A 23,603-nucleotide genomic window follows, 5' to 3' on the forward strand; every position below is an offset into this window, starting at 1 on the left:
AAAATCCCCTCGTCGCCACATTCCAGCGCCTGTTCGGGTACAGAGGGAGAATTCAGAATGTCCAATTCACCTAACAGGCACGTCTTTCGGGACTTGTGGGAGAAAACCGTAGCACCCAGAGGAAACCCACGCAGACACGGGGAGAACGTGCAGACTCCGCACAGACAGTGACCCAAGCCGCGAATCGAACCCCGGTCCCTGGCGCTGTGAAGTAAGAGTGCTAACCACTGTGCCGACATACAGTGTTCAGTGTTGCTATCTGGACCCCCCATAATATATAATTTTGAATGTCCAGGGCTCCTGAAGATAACCTTTTATCCTACACCACAACCACTCACCGCCCCCCCCCCCCCCTCCAACACACACATAGACCACTGGCATCTCGACCTGACCCTCACGGATGGACCACACACACATATATACACACACACACAGGAAAACCACCGTGTTCACAACAAGGAGCCTCTGTGTAAGCTCCTGTCTGTAGCAGACTGGTTTTGTGAACTTGTTTCCCCTCCACCTCTATCTCTGCTCTGTTGGTTAAGTGTTAATGGTTCTCTCTCTCTCTCCACCCCCCCCCCCCACCCCCACCACCACCTCTCTTCCTGAGTGTGTCCTGGCTTTGAGCAGCGGTGTGAGTGCAGTTTATTGGCGAGAGTCACAGACAGACTCTCGGCGATTGTGACAAGGACTAAACAACATAATGGACTACAAAGCGAAGCCGAGCAGTATCTCCGGCAGCAGTGCTCCCCGATGAACTCAATGCATTCTGTGCTCAGTTCAAGCAGGTAACCCAACAATCCGCTGTTGAGTGCCCCAGCAGCCCATAACTCACCCATACACACCATCACAGCTTCCGAAGTCAGATTGGCCTTCCTGAAAGTGAACCCTCGGAAGGCGACGGGCCTGGACGGTATCCCTGGTCGTGCACTCAGAGCCTGCGCAGACCAGCTGGCAGAGGTGTTCGCGGACATCTTTAACCTGTCCCTACTCCACTCCGAGGTCTCCACCTGCTTCAAGAAGACCACCATCATACCGGTGCCAAAGAAGAACCAGGCAACGTGCCTCAATGACTACCGTCCGGTGGCCCTGACCAGTCGTAATGAAGTGCTTCGAGAGGTTGATCATGAAGCGCATCACCTCCATACTCCCAGAACGTCTTGATCCACTGCATTTCGCAGACCGTCGCAACCGGTCTACAGCTGATGCCATTTCCCTGGCCCTACACTCATCCCTAGAGCATCTCGACAACAAGAACAACAGCTCTGCCTTCAACACCATAATCCCAGCCAAGCTCATATCAAAGCTCCAAAACCTAGGACTTGGCTCCCCACTCTGCAAATGGATCCTCGATTTTCTGACCAACAGGCCACAATCAGTAAGAATGAACAACAACACCTCCTCCACAATAGTCCTCAATACCGGGGCCCTGCAAGGCTGCGTACTAAGCCATCTACTCTACTCCCTGTACACACACGACTGTGTGTCAAAATTTGGTTCCAACTCCATCGACAAGTTTGCTGACGATACGACCATAGTGGGCCGGATCTTGAATAACGACGAGTCAGAATACAGGAGGGAGATAGAGAACCTAGTGGAGTGGTGCAGCGACAACAATCTCTCCCTCAATGCCAGCAAAAATAATTTGACTTCAGGAAGCAAAGTATTGTACACACCCCTGCCAGCATCAACGAGGCCGAGGTGGAGATGTTTAGCAGTTTCAAATTCCTAGGGGTGCACATCTCCAAAAACCTGTCCTCGTCCACCCACGTCGACGCTAACACCAAGAAAGCACAACAGTGCCTAAACGTCCTCAGGAAACTAAGGAAATTTGGCATGTCCACATTAACCTTTACCAACTTTTACAGATGCACCATAGAAAGCATCCGGCTGCATCACAGCCTGGTATGGCAACTGCTCGGCCCAGGACGCAAGAAACTTCAGAGAGTCGTGAACACCGCCCAGTCCATCACACAAACCTGCCTCCCATCCATTGAATCCATCTACACCTCCCGCTGCCTGGGGAAAGCGGGCAGCAGGAGCCCTCCAAAGACCCCTCCCACCCGGCTTACTCACTCTTCCAACTTCTTCCATCGGGCAGGAGATACAAAAGTCTGAGAACACGCACGAACAGACTCACAAACAGCTTCTTCCCCGCTGTCAACAGACTCCTAAATGACCCTCTTATGGACTGACCTCATTAACACCATGTATGCTTCATACCATGCTGGTGCTTATTGTGTACCTTGTGTTGCCCAATTATGTATTTTCTTTTCTTCCCTTTTCTTCCCATGTACTTAATGATCTGTTGAGCTGCTCGCATAAAAATACTTTTCACTGTACCTCGGTACACGTGACAATAAACAAATCCAATGCAATCCAATCCAAAAGGTGCAGTCCCCTGCGTGTGCGGGAGCAGAAAGCCGCGTGGATTGTCAGCGGCGATTTCAGCACCGCGGCCAGCTCCCGATCCAGGCGATGGTGTAGCTGCAGCGAGCCCGCCCCCGCCCCCCACCTTCCAGAACAGGTAAACGCCCGTGTCTAAAACTGACACTTTTTGAGTCTTTTCGACAGCTAACGGGGAATAAACACGCGAGAGCGGCACATTGAACCCCCCCCCCCCCGTGGGATGCTATCAGCAGCTGATGTATTTTTGCTTCTTAGATGCAGCGGGAATAAAGCTCGGAAAAAGTGCCCCAAGTCTGACCACCCGAGTGTCTATGTACTCAGCCGGGGGTTTCACCTCCCTTCCCTCTGTCTCTCTGCAGAATGCAGACCCGTGTCAGTGCAATTGTCCTAATCTCTCTCTATATAAATCTATATTGACCAGGCAACAATATCTAACCCCACTGGCACCACTTTCTGTTGTCAATGTTACTGTCCCATCTGGAAAAAACATTGTGCCAATTGCTATTTCCCCCCTGATAAAGGTATTTGCTTTCAATGAGGCGGGATAAATGTGTCACACGATCGATTCATACCAACTTTCAGTCATGTCCCCTTGTGATGGAGTGAAATTTCCAATCGCTGGGGATAACTGGGATGAGCTCTGGTTTAAGCGAGTGTTTCTTACTCTTTAACGTAAAAATCTCCAGTTTGAAGATTTCATGATACATGCAAAGTTGGCCCATTACCGTCCAATGGTATTTATTTATTTATCTATTCATTTATTTAAACTTGCATCATAGATTTGGTATTGCTGATTTCTGCCCCTGCTGCTGACCATTATATTTTGATAGGGCAGCTCTGTTGATGTGGGCGCTAATGTTTAACCTCCTCCACCCCCTGGCAGTGCGGGTACCATCCCCACCCCGGCCCCCTGTGCCCCAGCCCGCTGCCTCTTGCACACAATGCCCACCCACAGAGACAGAAAGAGATGTGTGTCAGCTTTGCTGAGTTCAGCCAGCACTTTCCTGTTTTAAAAAAAATTAAAATTCCGAGAGAAATGGCTGGTGTGAAAATGCCACGAATGCCGCACGGTTCCGCTGGCCCCTGTAAACATGGTCACCTTCGGGGGGTGGGGGGAGTGCGGTAGCACAAGGGGCGCTGCTGAATTCACAAACCCTAGTCTCCAGGAGGCGGTGGGTTTATGGCCAAGTCGGGGGCTGCTCATAGATTCTTCGTTCGAGACATAAGATTGACCGTTACCTGTTGTGGGGTGTGGCACCTTCTCTCCAGGTTGCCGGCGGCTAGATAAAGGCAGACTCAAGCGTGTACTTTTGACGATAAAGGGGTCAGCCTAAGCCTGCCACGTGTCACCTATTCGGTCACATCGGGTCAGCCGGTTCGTTTTGTTTCCTTCTACCCCTCTCACGCTGGCCCCCAGGTTTTGACCTGTTGGCTTTGCTAACTCACTTTGCTGAACTCAATTTATATGTGCAACTTCTAAAGGGCAATGGAGGTAAAGAAAGGTCTGCATTTACATAGCGCCAGGGAAGTGTAGGTATAGTTCCGAACACAGCAGATGGCAAGGCCCCGTAAACAACCATAAGATAAAGGACCAGTTAGCCTGGTTCAGGGATACACATTGATCAGGACACATGGACAAAGTTCCCTGCCCTCAGTCCAATACTGTCAGGGTTTAGTTTTTAAATATCAGTCAATAGGTCAGTTTGGGTCTTGATTTAAACCCTCATGCAACCAGTACCTCTGACACTGCTCCCACAGTGTGCAGGCGCAGCCTGTATGGTGTGCTCAACATTCTGCTGTGGGAACTTAAACCAAGAACCTCTGTATTCGGAGGGAAGAATCCAACCAGTGAGCTACAATTGGTACCCAAAAGTCCGTCCATCTCATCAAAATGTTCACTCCAGTGCTGATATTGGGCTCATTTTTGTGAATGTTTCCTCCTAAAACCCTGCATTTTAATTATTTCATTAGCAAAGCCAGCAATTGTTGCCCGTCCCTACTTGCCCTCGTCAAGATGGTGGTGAGTTGCCGTCTTGATTCATCTGCGTTAGGTAGATCGGTGAAGATGAGGCTAATTGGATGTTGTTTCCTCTTGTTGGTTTCCTCAGCATCTTCCAAAGACCCAGTCTAGTAGTCATGACCTTAAAAACTTGGCCCGCTTGGTCAGTAATGGCGCTATGAGGCACTTGTGGTGATAGACATTGAAAGTCTCCCACCCAGAGAACATTCCATACTCTTGCCATTCTCAGTGCTTCCTCCAAGTGGTGTTCCACATGGAGTTGGGATTATCAGCTAAGGGAGGGTGTATGAGTAGGTGGCTTCCTTGCCCTTATTTGATGCAACACTATGAATCGTTATGGGTTCAAAGACATTGTTGAGGGCTCCCAGGGTTACATTCTCAGTATACTATTGCCTGGCAACCTCTGCTGTGTCTGCCCTGCTGGTGGCACAGGGCATACCCACGAATGTTAATGGTGATATCTGGGATATTGGCTGTAAGTCACAAACCTGAGAGTGTAGCTATGCCAGGCTATTGATTGACTAGTCAGTGAGACAGCTCTCTCTAGTTTAAATCAAGCCCCCAGATATTAGTAAGGAGGCCTTTGCAGGATTGGGTTTGCTGTCATTGTTTCTGGTGCCTAGGTTGATGACATGTGGTCAGTCCAGCTTCATTCCTTTTCTGTAGTGGTTTGCTACAATGGAGAGGCTTGCTTGATCATTTCAGAGGGCAGTTAAGAGTTAATAGGCATTGCTGTTGGTCTCAGTGAGACCAGGTGAGGAAGACAAAAGAATATTAGTGAACACAAGTTTTTTTTAAATGACAATCTATTATATCTTAATAGTACCATTATTGAGATTATCTTTCAATTCATGATTTATTAATCAGTTTTATTATATGCCCTATTTTTAAAATTCCTGGTTTAGACTTTGTGTATCTCAGTGAAAGTTCTTAAATCTGATAAGTTGAGGAGCCTGGTATATGCCTTGGATACTGATCCACTGTAGAGAGTATTCTGCTGAGAACCAGAAATCCCCTTTGACAGGCCCACACAAAGTCGCTGGGAAATAGTCAAGTGAATGGCAATAAAACCCTGCCTTCTCTACTGAGAGTAAAATCCAGGCCAATAACTCCCACTTTTCCAACAACTCAAAAATTAAGTCCTTCCATATCTCGGTAATCTTCTTCTTCTTGGGCAGTCCCTCAGGGTCGAGGATGACTTGCTTCCACCCTGGGAAGGTGGGCATGCAAGCAATTTGGCCCATCCATCGCAGCTGGTCGAGTGTGACCAGTGCCTCAATACTAGGGATATTGGCCTGCGAGAGGACGCTCTCATTGGTATGCCTATGATGCCAGTGAATGTGCAGGATTTTGCAGAGGCAATGTTGGTGATATCTCTCCAGGGATTTGAGGTGTCTGCTGTACATTGCCCATTTTCCTGATGCATACAGGAGGGCAGGGACCATGTTTGCTCCATAGACCATGAGCCTGGTGCTTGGCTTGAGGTCTTGGTCTTTGAACACTCCATTCCTTAGGCATCCAAAGACTGCACTGGTGCATTGAAGTCGATGCTGGATTTCATCGTCAATGTCTGCTCCCACTGACAGGAGGCCCCCGAGGTGTGGGAAATGATCCACATTGTCCAGGGGCTCATCGTGGATCTTGATGGTTAGGGGGATAGTTTTGCGTGGCAGGAGCGGGTTGGTAGAGAACCTTTGTTTTCCAAATGTTTCGTCTGATGCCCATTCCCTCATATACCTCAGCGAATGCGTCAATACTGGTTCGTGGCTCACCCTCTGAGTGTGCGCACACATGGGTGTTGTCAGCGTACTGAAGCTCGATGACAGAGGTTGGAATGGTCTTGGTTCTGGCCTGGGGGTGTCGGAGATTGGACAGATTCCTGCTTGTCCAGTAGGTTAGGGGGTAATGGGGTGGGGTTGCTGCAAGGACGATGGAGAAGAGCGTTGGTGTGATGAAGCAGCCCTGTTTGGCCCAGCTTGCACATGTATTGGGTCTGTGGTGGTTCTGTTGGTGAGGGTCACGACTTGCATGTCATCGTGGATCAGGTGGAGGATGGTGACGTATTTCTGTGGCCAGCTAAATTTGAGGAGGATGTTCCACAATCCCTCATGTTTGACAGAGTTGAAGGCCTTTGCCAGAACGAAGGCCATGTACAGAGGTTGATGCTGCACCCTGCACTTTTCCTGGATGTATCACGTGTTGAAGACCATGCCTATGTGTCTCTTGATGGGCGGGAGCCACACTGGAACTCATGGAGGAGCTCTTTAGCCACTGGGAAGAGGTGGTTAAGGAGGATTCTTGTGATTACTTTTCCTGTGGTAGAGAGTAGGGAAATCTCTCTGCAATTTCTGCAGTCAGACCTGAATCCTTTCTTGAAGATGGCCACAATTAAGGCATCTCTGAGATCACCCACCATGCTCCATTCCATCCAGACAAAGGTGATGAGGTTGTAGATTCTTCTTAAGAGTGCTCTCCACAACATTTTAATACTTCTGCAGGAATTCCATCTGTACCAGAGGCCTTGATATTTTTTAGCTGTCAGATGGCTTTTTCGACCTCTTGGCAAGATGGGGTTGTGCTGAGATGGTGGCAGGTAGTGTGTTGCAGGATGGTGTTGAGGGCACTTCCATTGAAGGCTGTGTCTTGGTTTAGGAGCTCCTCGAAGTGCTGTCTCCAGCAGGCATTGACTGCCTCTCTGTCTTTGATGAGTGCCTCTCCGTTTTCGGCTCTCAGTGGGGTGGGTTCCTGTGTGGTCAGACCATAGATGGTTTTGATTGCCATGCTGAGTCTCCTGCTCTCTTTCCACCCACCATCTGACCTTTGGCTCACAAGTTCTTTGTTGCACCTCGACCGTCATTTGCCTGTAGGCTTGTTTCCTCTCACTGAGTTTTGGTGGAGCTGCCAGTTCAGGAGCACCTTGCGTTTGTGGTCAAAGAGAACCTGGATCTCCTGATCGTTCTCGTCAACCCAGTCTTAGTGTTTCCTGGTCGAGAGCCCGAGTGTCTTCTCGCAGGTGCTGACTATGGTGGATTTTAAGGCAGACCAGGCGTTGTGGACATTCTGCGGCTCTGGTTCGTTGGTTGTTGCCAGGTTAGCTGTGAGGCATTGACTGAATAGCTCTTTCTTCTCAGGGTCAGTCCAACAATATCGAGTCTCCTATGCCTTTTTTCTGCCTGTGTCAGTTTGGGGCCAGGGTGATGGAGATGGTAGGATGGATTAATCTGTGGTCAGTCTGGCAGTCGTTGGCTCAGGCAGTGGTGCGAGTGATGTGGATATCTTTCAGTCCCTTGCTTGTACGATATCATCTATTAGGTGCCAGTAGGCGTATTGCCATGAGGTCTTCTGCTTGTCTCTCTGGTGGAACAGGGTGTTTGTGGTGACCAGATCATGTTCCAACCATTTTGCCAGGAGGAGGATACTGTTGCCGTTTGTTTTCCCCATGCCTTCTCTGCCTAACACGCCTTTCCAAAGGTTTGCATCCTTCCCGACTCTAGCATTGAGTCACCGAGGAGAATCAGCTTGTCTCCTTTGATATGCGGGACAGCGATTAGTTGAGGCTGGAAAGCCTCTTTTTTCTCGTCCGTTGCATCTAGGATTGGGGCATAGGTACCGACAAAGTTTGTTGAGACGTCCGACCAATTTCTATTTTACAGCTAAGCCGACCTCGTAGAGATGATGTTCTTCTCGTTTGCCTTTCCAGAAGGAGGTAGATCAGCCACCTTGTTATTTAAGTTGGTCTTCTCCTGCCAGTTGTGTCTCGCTCAGGGCGGCGATGTCAATCTTGTGACGCCGGAGTTCTTGGGCTATGATGGCAGTGCGACGTTCAGGTCTGTTGTTGTTGGGGTTGTGCATAAGGGTCCTGATGTTCCAGGTCCCGAAATTCATTTGGGTGGGTGGAGTGGAAGTTGCCTATGCGTGGATTCCTTTAACATGGGATGGTCATTGCCCACCGACCACCACACGGTCCCAGCGAAGCGAGGTCTTGGCCCAGTGGCAGGGAAATCGAGACAACTGGAGACCAGGCTCTACTGTAGGATGGGGACTAACACACACTCATCGTCCTCTGATCATCTGCCTGCCTGTCAGCAATGTCACGTTTAACCACCCTGTAACCCTGAAACAAAACACTTTTCTTCTGATGGGAGCTTCTCTTGCACCCTCCCCTTCCATTTCTTCCACTATTCCTGGCCACATTTTTCACTGGTGGAATTCCGTCCATAAACCCGTCAAAGCCTATCTTATCTTTTCTTATGGGCCTCCCGGTGACTCGCCCCTCTTAAAGTCATCTTTGCTTCAGTTTCTATTTTCCTTACGCCTCTCTAAAATGTCATGAGTTTTTAAAAAAATAATTAAAGATGCTATTTAAATTCAATTTTTTGTGAGGGAATCGTACAGTCTTTACTTGATTGTTTTGGGCACAGGTTCTTGGGATATGCTCAAATAGATAACCTGACCTATACAACAGAACTGACATCTAGAACTTAATTATTCAAAAAAAAACAGCTGAAACCTTCCTTTTCTCAACAAGATGATAGTCATCATCTGAAACCCAAAATCATTTGGCACAAGGCAAACTAATTTTGACATATTGTGTCGAGCATTCATCAACCTGTAAGGACCCTATGTATAAAACTGTATGAAATGATTTGTATCTGATAGATCGAATAAAATATTCTAAGATGATATGTGGCCAGACAATAGTGTTTTGGAGGTAAGTCATATAGTTTGATGAATCACTCATCATTCTCATCACTGGCCAAGTCTGCAAGACTGTCTTGTTTGTCATTCTTAGGGAACAACACAACTTGTACTTTTATACCGGTTTAATGTAGTCAAATGTTCCACCATACTTCACAGGAGCATTATCAACTTAAGATGACGCCACATAATAATAATATTGAGGAGATACTAAGCAAGCAATGAAAAGTTCAGACAAAGAGACAGGCTTCATGGAACATTTTAATGGAGGGCAGAGGACAGAAAGATTTAACAAGCAAACCAGGAGTAGGCCACTCAGCCCTCCAAGCCCGCTCCACCATTCAATAGTAATCATGGCTGATCTGATTGTAACCTCAACTCCATATTCCTGCCTGTCCCTGATAACCTTTCACCCCTCCCTTGCTTGTCAAGAATCTATCTGCCTCTGCCTTTCAAAACATTCAAAGATTCTGCTTCCACCGCCACTTGACGAAGAGAGTTCTAAAGGCACCCAACCCTCTGAGAGAATGTTTTATTTGCTCATCTTAAGGAAGGGAATTGCAGAGCAGTTGAAGGCACAGTTGTCACTGGTCGGGAATATGCAAGTGGCCATAATTGGAGGAGTGCAGAGAGATCTCAAGAGGGTTGTAGGGCTGGGAGGGACGGCGGGGAGAGGGGGGGGGGAGGGGGGGGGTTGCATTAATAATTGTAAATGGTGATGATCTTTGGAAATTTGTTGTGACCAGTGAACAGACTTTGGCAACCCTGAAGGTATTTGATTTTTAAAAAAGTTTATTCGTTCATGGAGCGCGAGAACCGCTGGCAAGGCCAGCGTTAGTTGTCCATCCCTAATTTCCCCTGAGAAAGTGGGGGGGGGGGAGGGGGGATAGCCCGATTGTGAACCCCTGTGCTCATGTGACATTGGTACACGCATCGTGCCTTAGAGAAGGAGTTCCAGTACTTTGAAAGTAAATGAATTAAGAGAGGCCTCTGGAGACTAGAGCAAATAGAAATGTTTACTATCAGCATTTCTGATGACTGACACTAATAAGGTACACTGCGGCCGATTATTGATTTGCATTGTTTCCTATTCATACGTTTGAATACACATTACTATTTCACAGTTTAACATGAATAAAAAGGAACGTAACAACCCCCCACCCTGGATTACAGGAGCTGTCTGATTGTCCTCCTATTCAATTAGTAGGAGGTAATCCTGGTGTGTTCTGAAGTGACCACACTGGATTTTACTCTGCTTTTCCCCCCAATAAGAAGTCTTACAACACCAGGTTAAAGTCCAACAGGTTTGTTTCGATGTCACTAGCTTTCGGAGTGCTTCTCTGAGGAAGGAGCAGCGCTCCGAAAACTAGTGACATCGAAACAAACCTGTTGGACTTTAACCTGGTGTTGTAAGACTTCTTACTGTGCTCACCCCAGTCTAACGCCTGCATCTCCACATCATTTCCCCCCAATGCAGGTGATGTTGATGCTTACGCGGTAAAAGGTGGGAATCTTCTCTCAAGGTGCGTAAAGTTTTGTAAAGCAGCTATTACTGTCTGACAGTAATGCGGCACAAAGAAATTAGATGTCATTTAAACTTGTGGCTTTCAGAATCATAGACTGTAATGGGACAGAAGGTGTCATTCAGCTTACCCTAACCCTGCCTGCTTTTTGCTGGAGTTATCTCGAAGTCCCACTCCCTTGCCTTACCCCATAGCCCTTTGAAATGTTCCGCTTTTAAATTTTTTATCCAATTCTCTTTCAAAAAGTTACAATTGAACCTGCTTCCACCACCCTTTCAGACAGCATATTTCAGATCACAACAACTTGCTATGTAAAAAAAAAGGTTCCTCATGTCACCTCTGGCGCTTTTGCCAAATACCTTAAATTTGTATTCTCTGGTTAAGTACCTACTCATCTGTCCCTGGTAGCTGTTTCTCCTCATTTAATCCATGCAAAACCATTCATAATTTTGAATAGTTCTTTTTTTTATATATAAATTCAGAGTACCCAATTAATTTTTTCCAATTAAGGGGAAATTTGTGTTGTGACCAATCCACCTAGCCTGCACATCATTGGGTTGTGGGGGCGAAACCCACGCAAACACAGGGAGAATGTGCAAACTCCACACGGACAGTGACGCAGAGCCGGGATCGAACCTGGGACCTCGGCGCCGTGAAGCAGCAGGGCTAACCCAGTGCGCCAACATGCTGCCTATTTTGAACAGTTCTATCAAAGTTCCCCTTAGTCTCCTCTGCTCACCACATTTCCATTTGTGCTGAGCAAGACTCCCAAGATGATTGCTACCTTTAGCAATAAAGAGAAACATGATGAGAGAGAATAGCTTCTACTATAGATTAATTTTATTTTGGGTATCTAGGGCAGCATGTCCGCACAGTGGTTAGCACTGTTGCTTCACAGGGCCAGGCACCCGGGTTCAATTCTGGCCTTGGGTCACTGTCTGTGCGGAGTCTGCACGTTCTCCCCGCGGGTTTCCTCTGGGTGCTCCGGTTTCCTCCCACAAGTCCCGAGAAGACGTGCTTGTTAGGTGAATTGGACATTCTGGATGCTCCCTCAGTGTACCCGAATAGGTGCCGGAATGTGGCGACTAGTGGATTTTCACAGTAACTTCATTGCAGTGTTAATGGAAGCTTACTTGTAACACTAATAAAGATTATATGAATGTGAGAAAATGTAATCTTTTACGTTGTCTGCTTTGCTCTAAATTGAGGCTTTAGGTGGCAGTGTAACATTAAATACTTTTAAAAACCACAAAATGGTTAACGAGAAAGATGTGCATTTCTTTTTTATGTTCCCAGTCACTGAAATTGGTCTTTGCCATGAATACTCAAGTGCAGTATCATAGGTCACTCGGACCTTGAGTAAGTCCCGGTTCATTTCAAAGCTTTTGTTCGTCGGATTTAAGCAGTCAGCATCCGGAATGATAATATTTGCGAGCTTTTAGTGCAAGGGTTGCAGATGAACTATGGTTTTGTTAACTCATAGTTTCAGCTAAATTACAGGTCACTTTTTTGTAACATGCCGACAAAAGCGAGGCACGGTTTTGAAAGAATGGACAAGGAAACTAGGTTAATGGTGTTGCATGTCTCCAACAGACAGTCTGTCAATCAGGAGCAATCTGCAGTGATTGCATATTTGTTAAATTTATGCATAACATTCAGGTTCAAACTCTGAAGGTGATGATCGACAACACAGCAAAAAAACACTCATTTAACAAAAGGACACAATTACATAATGCTGCTACTCAGGATGGGTATTTCATTAGTGGACAAGTGTGTTTCCAATTAAATATTTCATATTTCCATCTTAAAAGGTCATGACTATTATTAATTTATATGTTTTGAAATTAACCTGGTCACTTAATTTTGGCCCAAGTCCAATGTTATGATTCTAATAATTAATATCATATATCTCCTGTTAATTCTTCTATTAAAAATGGATTCAATGAATCTTCACTCTAGCAGGAGTCAGCTTTGATAATTGTGCATGGCTGGAATGATTTTGAAATGTGATGGATGTAATAAATAGGGAGACAGTGGCATTAGCGAACCCAGGTAACTTTGAGGTGATTTAACTACAATAACCTATAACAGATACAGCGCCACAAACAGGTTTAAAATGTGTGATTTTAACTTGGTCTATGCAATCTAGAGAACCTGCAACTGTAGACAAATGTATGGAGCTGTGTGAAACATGTAGACATAACTTAGCAGACATCCTTCAAAGGATCAGTGCGTACCCCAGACTGTCAGCCCCGGGACCTGTATGCCAAATTAGAATAAAGCAATGTTGTCATTGGATCAAATACACTGACAGATAGTGACACTTGGGCTGTGGCCTTCTTGACGTAGTCTATAAACTATTGACCTTAAAATGTATTAATTTTGAAAATATTACATTTTATGAAGGTTAATAACAATGGATGTAATATATAGAATTCTTTTTTGAAAAGTCAGTCAGGATGCATTGTAGCTTTAGCAACAATGGAACAAATCTTCCCCATGAGGCAGCAAGTAGAGATTCTGGTCAGTCCAGAAGAACAGATGAGTTTCGCTGAGGAATGCTCACCTTTTACAAATTGGTAGCTGATCAACTGTACCTAGAGGCCATTGTGAAGAAAATTATTTTTATTATTAGTGTAAACTCAAGTCAGGCTGCAAAAGCTTAGCTTAATTCTAAATTATGGCAGGCCTATAATGTGGTTCTTGAAGAACTGATTGGAAGCAATTTTGGGCTTTAGCTGGCGGTTTGAACATATTGAACCTCAATAAAGAAACATTAAGGTCACATCGTTCCCATGAAGGGAAAGTGAGTGGTAGGTTCTGGAGGTTTATGTTAGACACTGCTCCTGTGGATGATTCATAATTTCACTATCATGCACAGAGGGGTTAACATCTAGAAGCATGAGTGGTGGAAGCAGGTTCAATTGAAGCATTCAAGAGAGAATTGGATTATTATCTGAAAAGGAAGAACGTGCAGGGTTATAGGGAGAAAGCAGGGGAGTGGTATTAGGTGAATCGCTCTTTCGGAGAGCTGGTGCAGACTCGATGGGCCGAATGTCCTCCATCTGTGCCGTAACGATTCTGTGGACTTAAGGTGATTGGAAAGCAATTTAAGCTCTGCACGCTGTTGGATATAGTGAATCAAGGATATGTATGAAGAGGGCAAGAAACAATAGTGGGCTTGATTTTCCAGCCCTTCTTGGTGGCGGGATCTTCCAGTGCTGCCGAAGGCTGCCCTGTGGCAGATTTCCCGGCGGTGGGATGTGCAAGCCGAGGAAAACATTGTAGACATCAGGACTAGAAGATCCCACTGGTCGCCAATGGCAAGCCCCCTCCCCAGTTGCAAACATGGCGGGGGTGGGGGTGGGTGCGGTATATTTCACCCAGTGTATCTCCTTGACCAATCAGATTCAAAAATCCTCTCTGCGACACGGAGGGGGATAGCGGTGAAATTAATAGCCTGCTGTAACATGTTGATGTCTGCATTTAACTGTAGTGCTGTGTGCAAGCAGTGGGCTGTCAGTTTATGTAATCGAGATAATTAACAGCTATTTTAACTGTGATTTTCAACTTTAACTGGTTTCCTGGAATGTACTAGCGTACGTAAGGTGAGAGGCTTTTGAATGGATTGAAGAAATGACAGGCAGAAATCCCTGTGAGTACTGAGACCTTATGCCTGCTTCCTTGCCTAAATAAAAGTCATTTTCACACAATACTTGTTTTGGTCTGACAGCATCTTCACCACCTGAGGGATGGTTTTCATTTTCTTTAGGCGGTCACTTTTACTGCCTTGGACGTTTGTGCTTTTGATGCTTCTTCTGGATGAGATTCAGTGCCACTTATGCTGCTTTTCAAAAATAAATTTAGAGTACCCAATTCATTTTTTCCAATTAAAGGGCAATTTAGCGTGGCCAATCCACCTAACCTGCATATCTTTGGGTTGTGGGGGCGAAACCCACGCAAACACAGGGCAAATGTGCAAACTCCACACGGACAGTGACCCAGAGCCGGGATCGAACCTGGGACCTCGGCGCTGGGAGGCAGGAGTGCTAACCACTGTGCTGTCCTACTTATGCTGCTTTTTAATATGGATCTCCTCCAATAACTGGGCAGGAACAGCAAGAGCTGAGCAGAAACAGCAGGCACGCCACCCGCAACACCGGCTGGAGGAGCAGCCTTCTCCTTGTGGACCTGCTGCTTCACCGGAGAGCGGGTGAGCTAAGGGCTGAAGCTCTCAGGAGGTGGTACCTGGAACACAGGTTTTATAATTCCCAGGCACATCTGAACATCAGTGTCTTGGGAGGTTGAGGATGTCCCACAGGTTGTGGCAGACATTTTGATGTCTGTTGGAAGGAGACTTCAAATACTGTCAAGTGGACCTAGTGACCATGTGACTATTGCCCATGTGACCATATGGGCAGAATGGTAGCACAGTGGTTAGCACAGTTGCTTCATAGCTCCAGGGTCCCAGATTAGATTCCCGGCTTGGAACACTGTCTGTGCGGAGCCTGCCCTTTCTCCCCGTGTCTGCGTGGGTTTCCTCCGGATGTTCCGGTTTCCTCCCACGGTCCAAAGATGTGGTGGATTAGCCATGCTATATTGCCCTTAAGTGTCCAAAAAGGTTAGGTGGGGTTGCTGGGTTACGGGAAAAGGGTAGTGGTGTGGGCTTAAGTGGGTGCTCTTTCCAAGGGCCGGTGCAGACTCGATGGGTCAAATGGCCTCCTTCTGCACTGTAAATTCTATGATATGCCCTCACCTTCTTTGCCGTTGTCCAGGATTTTGCAAGAGATTTGCATCATTTCACAATGCTTTACATAGGTCACCAAAGCTATTTTCGCCAGGGTAGGAAATGGTGTGCACTTTGTCACCATGATGGAGTCAGAGTGAGCAGATTGTCAGGTTTGTGGCTCGAGTTGATTTCCAACGATTGCACGCTGTCATTGATTGTAGACATGTGACAAGCCAATCATCCAGGAGTGTTCATAAACTATATTGAACTCCATCAATGTAAAGCTGGTCGACACTAAATTACTGCCGTGCTGGTGTGTTCCCAAGGAATTTCACCCACCCTGCATGAGCACTTCACACCTCAGAACAGACTTACCGTTGGCTCCTGTGAGACGAGGGCCATCCACTTAAAATGTGGCTGGTAACACCCATTAGGAGTCCACGCAATGAGGCCCAAGAGCCCTCCAATCAAACCAAGAGAATCGGTATTGAGCAAAGAATCAGGATGTTGAATTTGTGCACGAGGCCCAAGGCAGAGGAGCCCTTCTTAATGTACTTGTCAGAATGACCATGGAGGCTGTGCCCATTACCCATTAGTGTTGATTGGAGCTGCAGGAGGAATAATTGTCCCTTTGGAGAATGAAGAGGACAACACAATGTGGCCTCTCAATGGCATGATTTAGTTAGGTTGCACCAGTGAAACCCATCTGACAGCCACATGCTGAATCTATCTGGCTCCCACCTCCTCTAACACAAAGCAACCCTGCAATCAAGGCATCCATTTCACAGCCCCCCATTGCTCAGTTTCCAGTCTTTTCTGCCCACTCCTCACAAGTGAAAAGGTGACTTGCCAGGGAGCAGGCAAAAATGAGGAGGAGAGGCAAGTGGTGCAATCAAATGAGCTTAATGTGACTCATGAATCTTCTCTCTTTCCTCATCTACTCCTTGAGCTTTAGCAGACGCTGATGAGAGCCCTGGCCTTGGCTAACTTTCCTCCCGGGTTTGGAGCTTGTGAGTGCCCAACTAAAGACTACTGTACCTGTGCTGAAGCAGACTTGGCCATAGAGACAGGAGGCAGCAATTGGAGCACTGACTGATAGGCTGGCAGTCGGAGAGAAGTGGGCACAGTCTCAACTTCCATATGTCTTTGTCCATCGCCCCTGTCATGGTCCCTGCTGGAACGTCCCTGCTGGAACGGAGCTGGAGAGCACTTTACTGGAGTTCTGTGGGATGATGAACAGCCAGGGCAAGCATTTCAGAAATCTTATTGAAGGTGGCATTCAAGCCATTGGTGAGGACCAGCATGACTGCTCTGTTTGATACACTCTTTCCACAGATGTACATGTGTTTTTTGGTAAGCAAGGGGGTGATAGGTTATTGAGTGGTGGGCGGAATACAGATTTGAGGTTACTACCAGATCAGCCATGAGCTGAGTAAATGGAAGAGCAAACTCAAGGGGCTGAATGGCCCACTCCTGTTCCTTGTTCGTATCATATTTCTGGTGGACCTCTGCAATCTTTCCCCGAACATGAGGAGTGTTGCTGGGATGTCTGCAAGTACATTCCACATCTGCTACTGCTCCAGCAGTATCCTATTCATTGACAGCTCCCTGAGGCTCAGCATCTGCATCCAGCTGAGCAACGTTTGGGTTATCCTTGTTAAGTGATGGGTTAAGAGACATTGCAATTAGTTGTCACATTTATGTTAAGTATCCATTAATTGACACTGATATGTAAAGGGGCTTCAGGTGGCCTCTGTCAAAGTGGTGTGTTGTTAAGAGTTTTGTGCAGAGGCTGTGGAAGTGAAATAAATGGTGTTTGGTGAAAAGGAACAAGAACTTTAGACTCTTCATTTCACAGCAACTAAAACGTCTAACAATCCTGTGCACTCTGACACTGACTCTCCACTGCTGTTTTGGTCCCCATCATTTGTGATTGCTCCCTTGTGCTTCGCAAGACACCAGGTAAAAACCCAGCTACCTGTCTTGTTACTTAACCTTCCTTTAGCCAAGCGAGTCAATTGAAAACCAATTCTCATATACTGGTGCCATGGAATTGTATCTGAGTTAGTGCATGAAAGATGGGTAAGGACAGCAGCTTCACACCCCTCATGTCTATCAATGCTGGGACACTCTCCGAGGCTTTGTTATAGTGACATTTCTTGAGCAACATGGCCAACAATAGAATCTCAGTCAAGGTCGTGCCGAACAGTGGCACAAAGCAGAGTGAAAACTTAACCCCTATTCCACTGTGCTTCGCCACCCCCCACCCCCACCCCCCACCCACAGTTGTCGTCAAACTCTTTCCCCTTTACCTCTAGTTACTTGAGGCCTTCACTCCCAATTTACACTCCAAATTTAACTTTGGTGTGAAGTTGGACTGATTTATTGTAAGGGTTCTGAATGCACCGTTAATCACCTCTGTTTGACTCCATTGAGCCCAAGAATCAGTAGCACTGCTGTTGAAAAGCACGAAACAGAAGACAAGCGTCTCCCCTCAAGGCAAAATGGGAGAAGTATGATAATCTTATTAGTGTCACAAGTAGGCTTACATTAACACTGCAATGAAGTTACTGTGAAAATCCCATAGTCGCCACCGGCGCCCGTTCGGATACACAGGGAGAATTCAGAATGTCCAATTCACCGAACAAGCACGTCTTTGGGGACTTGTGGGAGGAAACCGGAGCACCCGGAGGAAACCCACGCATACATGGGGAGAATGTGCAGACTCCACACTGACAGTGTCCTAAGCGGGAACCGAACTTGGGACCCTGGTGTTGTGAAGCAACAGTGCTAACCACTTTGCAACCTTACTGCCCAGAACTGGAGGGAGAATTATTTCCTTAGCTTCCGAGGGAGTGTTGGTAACGTGTCAACCACATGGTTGTGGCTGTTGAGAGAGAATATGCCCCGCCCCATGTCCACAATTATTCTTCTTAACCATCCATATTAAAACAATTGATTATCTTTTCATTATTCGACTACCCCTCTGTAAACTCAGAGTAATCTTACCCTGACTTCCTTTGAATACTTTTTTGTGAACTTGCACCGTGCTATGAATTTACATTTTGCTGCGTGTGCTGATGGTTTTACCTCCCAAAAAACCCACAAGCGACTAAAATCAACCTGCTAGAAATGCGCAGCATTTAAAAAGAGTGACACCAGTTTCTGTCATCATGTTCCTCCCGTCACTTCCATTGAGGGATTACTTATTTTTAAAGTGACAAACATGTGGCCTGCAATGTGCTAAAATCGAAGGAAAGGTTGCAAAACAAAACTGACAATGTTCATGTGAGACTTGTCACTGCTTCGGAGAACCAAGGCTGAAAAATAAGACCAACACTCTCTTAAACAAGCAAATAAAATATAAGCAACAAGTATCTATAAATAATCACAGAATTGTTACAGTGCAGGACACCATTCAGCCCATCATGTCTGATAGGTAGAACTGACGGTAGATTCTTATGTGACACATGTTTGAAACATCATAAAGTTTAAGGATTCTAGTTTCTAATATGGAATGTACACAGTCACCTTATAAGGGTTGGAATTTACTTATTGAAGTTTGGAGTGAGGCAAGTTGACAGAAGGTTTGATGAGCCTAGCATTTCATCAAGTGATGCCATGCCGTGAACCGGTATAGAGCAAGTTTCCTAACTAGTACTGCTTTATCCATGAGGACTTTAGTCTTCAAGGCCATCCTAGGTGTGAAGAATTGCAGTCGTCAGCTACAGGATTTCACTTCCACATTCTGTTAATCAATCAGATTGGCTGGTAACCCTTGGAGTAATGTGGACCTGCCTGTCTACAGGGGTAGAATACTGAGTTTACAACACATTCAAAGGCACTGACTTGAGCATATCTGCTGCACAATGGTTCAGCCATCCATCCGCCTATCTCCAGCCATCCCCAGCATTATCCGGTTGCTGTCATCTGCCAATCCTACGTGCTATCATCCTTCATGTGCTCTCTGAGCTCATCTTATCCACACGATTTAACTGCTGCGACCCTAACTTGTATTTCCTACAAAACTGCTGACCACCTAACTACCCATCTTGGATCGCATGTTTTTGACATGGTAAATGTCACCCTCGGGTAATAACCTCTCCCTTTCAAAGCCACATCACACTCTCCTCAAAACCTCACCGTTAGCCTTTCCAGCCTTGTAAACACTCAATCCAATTTCCCTTTCTTCAAAGTCTTTGAATGTGTTGACCCCGCATAAATTTGTTCCTATTTTTTCTGCAACTCCATATTTGAATCACCAACCAGGATTATGCCCCAGTAAAGCACTAACGTTCCCTCGCAAAGTTAGAAATAACACTCTCTGGGCTTGTGCTCCACTAACCTAGTCATCCTCCTTGTCTCCTCTGCAGCCTTCAACAGGCTGAGTACATCATTCCTCTCCAACATTTTTCTTCTGTTATCTAACTCAGTGGCTGAGCCCTTGTCTGGTTCCACACTTTGTAACCTGACCATCTCCAGCAATAGCTCCTCTTCCCACCCCGCTGGAATTCCTCAAGATTCTATCCTCCCCACAATGTAAATCAACTTGGAATGGATGGAAATTCCTAGCACTTGGAAAACCGATCGCATGTTCCAAATTGATATCTTAAAGAAAGACCAAATGCTGTTCATCCTTTTACTAAGAGTCTTGCAGTACTATGTCCTGGCTAAATTATATATTTACTGGGATTTCCAGATACTGACGTTAATCAAAAATTGTGCAAGACATTCTGTGGCTTTTCCAATCATTGCTTTAAGTGTCTTGACCCACAAAAGGTAATAAATAGTTTCACATTTCAAAGTACTATCACATTTCAGAGTACCATAATCCCCTGAATAACGCATCATTTTAGCAAAGTGAGTGGAGTGCACTATGTTCCTCAGTAACCTGGATTTATTGTAGGAATAGCAACAATTCCAGCAGTCCTCACTCTTATAAAATAATAAATTGAACAGCAACCTCTGGCAAGCCCACATCCTCAATTAAAGGTGGATGTCAGGACGTTGCTGCCAATTAATTGTCCGGATTCTTCGGAATCCTTACTATAACAATGATTCAGGATCTTCAGATGGCAACAGTGGTGAATATCGGGATATTTGCTAATGTTCCATGTAAGGACCCAGGGAAGATGTGACCTGTGCATATATGCAGCAATTACCCAGGAACGTTAAACTTCAAGTGGGTAGATTGAAATTGCCAGGGCCCCTCAGGGATTATCTCCAACACTGATGATGTTATTGGAGACTTGGGCGAGTGGCCAGACAGTGAGTAAATATTTACCCCAATCACTTTGTGCTGCTAATCTCAGGTGTTGGGCAATGATATCATTGGGAGCTGGAGAGAAAAAGTCCTGAAAACAAAACTCGCCCTGCACCCCCAACAATACTCCCCTCCCCCCAGCACACCTAACAATACTTAACCCCGTCAACCAGGTCACACAGTGCTCTCGCCCCCGTGACAATGCTCCTTGCCCCCTGACAATGCTGCCCGTATCCTTCACAATGCTCCCCCCGACAATGCTCCTTGATCCCTGACAATGTTCCCCACCCCCCTGTAAATGCTCCCCCCATGATAATGCTCCCAGCATGGCAATGCTCCCTGTCCCTGTGCCCCCTGACAATGCTCCCCACCCCCATGGCAATGCTCCCCCCATGAGAATGCTTTCCGTACCACGTGACAATGCTCCCTGCGTCTTGTCCCCTGACAATGCTCCTACCCATGACAATGCTCCCTGCCCCCTCCCCCACGGACAATGCTCCCCTTTCCTGTGGCAATGCTCCCCCCATGACAATGCTCCTCCCATGACAATGCTCCCCCATGACAATGCTCCTCCCATGACAATGCTCCCCATGACAATGCTCCTCCCATGACAATGCTCCCCATGCCAATGCTCCTCCCATGACAATGCTCCTCCCATGCCAATGCTCCTCCCATGACAATGCTCCTACCCATGACAATGCTCCCTGCCCCCTGCCCCACGGACAATGCTCCCCTTTCCTGTGGCAATGCTCCCCCCATGATAATGCCCCCCCATGACAATGTTCCCCCCATGACAATGTTCCCTGCCCCCTAACAATGCTCCTACCCCTGTGACAATGCTCCCCCATGACAATGCTCCCTGTAACACGTGACAATGCTCTCTGCTTCCTGTCCCCTGACAATGCTCCCCCATGACAATGCTCCTCCCATGTCAATGCTCCCCATGACAATGCTCCTCCCATGACATCTCTCCTCCCATGACAATGCTCCCCCTCCCGTGACATTGCTCCTCCCATGACAATGCTCCTCCCATGACAATGCTCCCCATGACAATGCTCCTCCCATGACAATGCTCCTCCCATGACATTGCTCCTCATGACAATGCTCCTCCCATGACAATGCTCCTCCCATGACAATGCTCCTCCCATGACAATGCTCCTTCCATGACAATGCTCCTCCCATGACAATGCTCCTTCCATGACAATGCTCCTCCCATGACAATGCTCCTCCCATGACAATGCTCCTCCCATGACAATGCTCCCCCTCCCGTGACATTGCTCCTCCCATGACAATGCTCCTCCCATGACATTGCTCCTCCCATGACAATGCTCCCCCTCCCGTGACATTGCTCCTCCCATGACAATGCTCCTTCCATGACAATGCTCCCCATGACAATGCTCCTCCCATGACAATGCTCCTCCCATGACAATGCTCCTCCCATGACAATGCTCCTCCCATGACAATGCTCCTCCCATGACAATGCTGCTCCCATGACAATCCTCCTCCCATGACAATGCTCCCCATGACAATGCTCCCCATGACAATGCTCCTCCCATGACAATGCTCCTTCCATGACAATGCTCCTCCCATGACAATGCTCCTCCCATGACAATGCTCCTCCCATGACAATGCTCCCCATGACAATGCTCCTCCCATGACAATGCTCCTCCCATGACAATGCTCCTCCCATGACAATGCTCCCCATGACAATGCTCCCCATGACAATGCTCCTCCCATGACAATGCTCCTCCCATGACAATGCTCCCCATGACAATGCTCCCCATGACAATGCTCCTTCCATGACAATGCTCCTTCCATGACAATGCTCCTCCCATGCCAATGCTCCTCCCAAGACAATGCTCCTCCCATGACAATGCTCCTCCCATGACATTGCTCCTCCCATGACAATGCTCCTCCCATGACAATGCTCCCCATGACAATGCTCCTCCCATGACATTGCTCCTCCCATGACAATGCTCCTTCCATGACAATGCTCCTCTCATGACAATGCTCCTCCCATGACAATGCTCCTCCCATGACATTGCTCCTTCCATGACAATGCTCCTCCCATGACAATTCTCCTCCCATGCCAATGCTCCTCCCATGACAATGCTCCTCCCATGACAATGCTCCCCATGACAATGCTCCTCCCATGACAATGCTCCTCCCATGACAATGCTCCCCATGACAATGCTCCTCCCATGACAATGCTCCTCCCATGACAATGCTCCTCCCATGACAATGCTCCCCATGACAATGCTCCCCATGACAATGCTCCTTCCATGACAATGCTCCTCCCATGACAATGCTCCTCCCATGCCAATGCTCCTCCCATGACAATGCTCCTCCCATGCAAATGCTCCTCCCATGACAATGCTCCTCCCATGACAATGCTCCTCCCATGCCAATGCTCCTCCCATGACAATGCTCCTCCCATGCCAATGCTCTTCCCATGACAATGCTCCCCATGACAATGCTCCCCATGACAATGCTCCTCCCATGACAATGCTCCTCCCATGCCAATGCTCCTCCCATGACAATGCTCCCCATGACAATGCTCCTCCCATGACAATGCTCCCCATGACAATGCTCCTCCCATGACAATGCTCCTTCCATGACAATGCTCCTCCCATGACAATGCTCCTCCCATGACAATGCTCCTCCCATGACAATGCTCCTCCCATGACAATGCTCCTCCCATGACAATGCTGCTCCCATGACAATCCTCCTCCCATGACAATGCTCCTCCCATGACAATGCTCCTCCCATGACAATGCTCCTCCCATGACAATGCTCCTTCCATGACAATGCTCCTCCCATGACAATGCTCCTCCCATGACAATGCTCCTCCCATGACAATGCTCCTCCCATGACAATGCTCCCCCTCCCGTGACAGTGCTCCCCGTATCCCGTGACAATGCTCCCCGCCCCGTGACAATGCTCCCCCTACCCGCCCCATGA

At 47.1% G+C, this 23,603-nt stretch overlaps 1 protein-coding gene across 1 annotated transcript in view; it reads left to right on the top strand.

The window, feature by feature from the left end:
* Window positions 1-2,474: 2,474 nt before the first annotated feature.
* The window catches only part of LOC140396179 (metabotropic glutamate receptor 8), a 707,540-nt gene continuing 686,411 nt past the window's right edge, over window positions 2,475-23,603 (top strand). The window contains exon 1 of the mRNA XM_072484442.1: window positions 2,475-2,527. The gene's annotated coding sequence lies outside the window, so the exon portion shown is untranslated. The remainder of the gene's footprint in view (window positions 2,528-23,603) is intronic.

The sequence above is a fragment of the Scyliorhinus torazame genome, chromosome 19 (assembly GCF_047496885.1).
Source record: "Scyliorhinus torazame isolate Kashiwa2021f chromosome 19, sScyTor2.1, whole genome shotgun sequence".
In the NCBI taxonomy this organism is placed as follows: domain Eukaryota; kingdom Metazoa; phylum Chordata; class Chondrichthyes; order Carcharhiniformes; family Scyliorhinidae; genus Scyliorhinus; species Scyliorhinus torazame.